The sequence below is a fragment of the Triticum aestivum genome, chromosome 7A (genome assembly GCF_018294505.1).
Source record: "Triticum aestivum cultivar Chinese Spring chromosome 7A, IWGSC CS RefSeq v2.1, whole genome shotgun sequence".
In the NCBI taxonomy this organism is placed as follows: Eukaryota; Viridiplantae; Streptophyta; class Magnoliopsida; order Poales; family Poaceae; genus Triticum; species Triticum aestivum.
In genome coordinates, this window is record NC_057812.1 from 673,047,097 (window position 1) to 673,052,269 (window position 5,173).

The window sequence follows — 5,173 nt, forward strand, 5'->3', positions numbered from 1 at the left end:
CTACCAGGGGCAACTATGGGCTGGCTTACCCGACGTCTTGCTCATCCGGTCTGCCCTGAGAACGAGATATGTGCAGCTCCTATCGGGATTTGTCGACACATCTAGGTGGCTTTGCTGGTCTTGTTTTATCATTGTCGAAATGTCTTGTAACCAGGATTCCGAGCCTGATCGGGTCTTCCCGCTAGAAGGAATATCCTTCGTTGACCGTGAGAGCTTGTGATGGACTAAGTTGGGATACCCCTGCAGGGATTTGAACTTTCGAAAGCCGTGCCCGCGGTTATGGGCAGATGGGAATTTGTTAATGTCCGGTTGTAGAAAACCTGAAGTTGACCTTAATTTAAAATGCATCAACCGCGTGTGTAACTGTGATGGTCTCTTCTCGGCGGAGTCCGGGAAGTGAACACGGTGTTGGAGTTATGCTTGACGTAGGTTGTTCTAGGATCACTTCTTGATCATAGTTTCTCGACCGTGCTTTGCCTTCTCTTCTCACTCTCATTTGCGTATGTTTTAGCCACCATATATGCTAGTCACTTACGGCAGCTCCACCTCATACATTTTACCCTTCCCATAAGCTTAAATAGTCTTGATCGCGAGGGTGTGAGATTGCTGAGTCCCCGTGACTCACAGATACTTCCAAAACCAGCTTGCAGGTGCCGTTGAACCGTGCAGATGATGCAACCAAGCTCAAGGAGGAGCTCGATGAAGATCTCGCCCTTTGTGTTGTTTCGTTCTAGTTGATCAGTAGTGGAGCCCAGTTGGGGTCGATCGGGGATCTGTGTAGCATTTGGGGTAGTCTTCTTTTATTTTGGCTCCGTAGTCGGGCCTTGTTTGTAACTGGTTGATGTAATGCCTTATTTATGTAATTGTGTGAAGTGGCGATTGTAAGCCAACTATGTATCTTTTCCCTTATGTATTACATGGGTTGTGAGAAGATTACCTCACTTGCGACATTGCTTTCAATGCGGTTATGCCTCTAAGTCGTGCTTCGACATGTGGGAGATATAGTCACATTGAGGGCGTTACAGCAGTGCTCATGCTAAAGCTCAAGAGAAGTATGATATGTTCACTACACCACAAGCATCAATTAGGGAGTTTTTTTTTGCTTCAAGCACCTCACAATATAAGGCTTTGTATAAGCAGCGTTTGACATGGACACTCAAATGTTTGAGATTTCTATTGCACCAAGGCTTGGCATTTAGAGGACATGATGAAAGTGAAAACTCACTAAATAAAGGAAATTTTCTTGAGCTTTTAAATTGGCTAGCTGGAAATTTTGAAGAGGTTGATAGGGTTGTTCTCAAAAATGCTCCACAGAACTGCAAGATGACTCACCGTGACATACAACATGAGTTAATAAAATGTTGTGCACAGGAGACTACAAAATTAGTCATTGAAGAACTTGATGGTGGCCACTTTGCAATACTTGCAGATGAGTCTAGTGATTTGTATCACAATGAACAGTTGGCAATTTTCTTGCGTTATGTTGATAAGAAAGGAAGGGCTGTTGTAAGATTTCTTGGTCTTGCTCATGTTCAAGATACTACCTCTTTGACACTTAAAGTTGCAATTGAGCAAATGCTTATGAAGTACAATTTGACCTTGCAATGGTTTGTGGCAAGGATATGATGGAGCTAGCAACATGAAAGGTAATGCTAATGGCCTAAAAAACTGATTATGGATGAGTCTCCTTCTGCCTACTATGTTCATTGTTTTGCCCATCAACTACAGTTAACTCTTCTTGTTATTGCTAAAGAGAGTGGTGATTGTACTTGGTTCTTTCAACAACTTGCACACTTGTTAAATGCTCTTGGCATGTCTTGTAAAAAGATGAGAATGCTTCGTATAGCTCAGGCTGAGGAACTCATTGATGCATTGGAATTGGAAGAAGTAGAAACATGGAGTGTGCTGAATTAGGAAATGGGTTTGGGAAGGCCATGTGATACACGTTGGGGCTCTCACTTCAAAACCGTGAACCATGTCATCTGTATGTATGGTGCAATACGACGAGTCCTCATCAAGATTGGAAAAGAGTACCATGGTGCGGAGGCGCAAGCGGCTCTAACCATATTGAAACCATTTCGATCATTTGAGTTTGTTTTCATGCCACACTTGATGCAAGAAATATTTGGATACACAGATGAGTTGAGTAGAGCTTTGCAAAAGCAAGACCAAGATATTGTTCATGCTATTGAGCTTGTTGATATCACAAAGTATCACTTGGAGGGTTTGAGGACTGATCCTGGATGGGATGATTTTCTCAAAAAGGTCGCATCTTTTTGTACAAAGCATAAGATCAACATTGTTCATATGGAGGGTCCTCACTTTCCCGCTGGTCGGCCTAGAAGGGGTTTCTTTAATTGTGCAACGAATTACCATCGCTTCAAAGTTGATATGTATGTGAGTGTCATTGATAGGCAAATTAGTGAGTTGAATGGCAGATTTGATGAGGTAAACACAGATCTACTTTCTGGCATGGCAGCATTTTGTCCATTTCGTCAATTTGCTGCTTATGATCAAGAGAAATTGGTTAGGCTTGCTACAAAGTTTTATGCTAATGATTTCACAAGTGATGAACTGGCAAGACTTCCATGGCAACTAAACATGTATGTTACTCATGTGCGTAGAGATGAAAGGTTTCAAAACTTGAAGAATCTATGTGAGCTTTCAGTTATGCTTGTCGAGACAAACAAGCATGAATAATACTATATTGTTTACAAGCTTCTTAAGTTGGTATTAATTCTGCCAGTAGCTACTGCTAGTGTTGAAAGGGTGTTCTCTTCAATGAACTATGTGAAGAATAAGCTAAAGAGCAAAATGGGTGATGATTACTTGAACAATTGTTTGGTCACATTTGTTGAGAGAGAATTTTTCAATCAAGTAAAGGATGAGGATCTCATCAATCTCTTCCAAAAAGGCGATCACAAAGTTATATTGTAAGATGGGATATCATCAATCTGTCAATCAAAAGGTACTGGTATCTTTATGTTTATGTATAATTAGTATGGTTTGATGCATTAAAAAATTACTATTGTTGTACTAGTGTCTTTATAATACATTTAGAGTAATTTTTTTGTGCCAATGAATACCCAGCCTCAAAATCCTGGCACCGCCACTGCTTGCCGTCCGATCTTAAATGGCATAGGAGTGCTGCACTGCTGCTGATTGACTCCCAGTACCAAACTCACAATATGGACCCGACAAAGAGTACCATGGTGCGGAGGCGCAAGCGGCTCTAACCATATTGAAACCATTTCGATCATTTGAGTTTGTTTTCATGGCACACTTGATGCAAGAAATATTTGGATACACAGATGAGTTGAGTAGAGCTTTGCAAAAGCAAGACCAAGATATTGTTCATGCTATTGAGCTTGTTGATATCACAAAGTATCACTTGGAGGGTTTGAGGACTGATCCTGGATGGGATGATTTTCTCAAAAAGGTCGCATCTTTTTGTACAAAGCATAAGATCAACATTGTTCATATGGAGGGTCCTCACTTTCCCGCTGGTCGGCCTAGAAGGGGTTTCTTTAATGGTGCAACGAATTACCATCGCTTCAAAGTTGATATGTATGTGAGTGTCATTGATAGGCAAATTAGTGAGTTGAATGGCAGATTTGATGAGGTAAACACAGATCTACTTTCTGGCATGGCAGCATTTTGTCCATTTCGTCTATTTGGTTAGGCTGCACTGCTGTTGATCCGACAAGAAATTTGGCAGGCACAAAAGGGTCGATGGTGCATGCCAAAAAAACAAAAGGAAACTTTCGTAGAGTGTGACCACTTGGGGCAAATTTTCGTGTTTTGATCCTTTTCTAAAACCTATTCGAGATTTGACCCTAGTTTGGAAATTTTTTGAGATCTGACCTTTTTGCTACTGCCAGAGTCCATGGCGGTAGGGTCTAACAGCCTACCGCCAGGAACTTTGGCGATAGGAAACATCGTTACCGCCAACCGGGCTGGCGGTAGCCTGCACAACCCTACCGCCAAGGTGCTTGGCGGTAGGCATGAGCACGCACTGTGTTCAATACTTAGGAGGTTTTTGGCGGTAGGGCATGCAACCCTACCGCCAGGGACCTTGGCGATAGGTTGTTATACCTACCGCCATGGTCCCTGGCGGTAGCAAAAGAGTTAGATCTCAAAAAAATAATCCAAACTAGGGTCAAATCTTGAATAGGTTTCAGAAAAGGGTCAAAACATGAAATTTAGCCACCACTTGGCAGAATTCTTATTGACTGAGCAAGACATAAACTCTTGCTAAAGGCAGGTTCAAAATGGGCAAAAGAGCACTAGACTCAAAGAGGACTCGACTAAAATGAGGAGAACACCATCGAGCAAAAGAATGACTGTTTTTTAAAAAACAAAAGGAGCCGCCGAAATGTAAGTATCTATAAGAAGATCGACAATTTCTTTCTGAGAGCAGGATGTAAGATTTCTGTCCTGATTCTGAAAACTGCATAGGAGTGATGTGATATGCATGAACTTCCAATACTGTGCTCCAATTACATGGATTGGAGAATCAATGAGGCTAGCTGAGCATATCCTATCATGTTCCATTCCATTCCCATCCATGCCCACAACTGTTGGGTTTCGTAGTAATTTCAAAAATTTTCCTATGCACACACAGGATCATGTGATGCATAGCAACGAGGGGAGAGTATTGTCTACGTACCCAACGCAGACCGACTGCGGAAGCGATGACACGACGTAGAGGAAGTAGTCGTACATCTTCTCGATCCAACCGATCAAGTACCGAAACTACGGCACCTCCGAGTTCGAGCACACGTTCAGCTCGATGACGATCCCCGGACTCCGATCCAGCAAAGTGTCGGGGAAGAGTTTCGTCAGCACGACGGCATGGTGACGATCTTGATGAACTACAGCAGCAGGGCTTCGCCTAAACTCCGCTACAGTATTATCGAGGAATATGGTGGCAGGGGGCACCGCACACGGCTAAGGAATAGATCACGTGGATCAACTTGTGTCAACTTGTGTGTTTAGAGGTGCCCCTGCCTCCGTATATAAAGGAGGAGAGGAGGGGAGGCTGGCCGGCCAAGGGGGGGAGGCGCAGGAGAGTCCTACTCCCACTGGGAGTAGGATTCCCCCTCCAATCCTAGTCCAACTAGGATTCCTCGGAGGGGAAAAGAGGAGGACGGGGCCGGCCACCTCTCCTAGT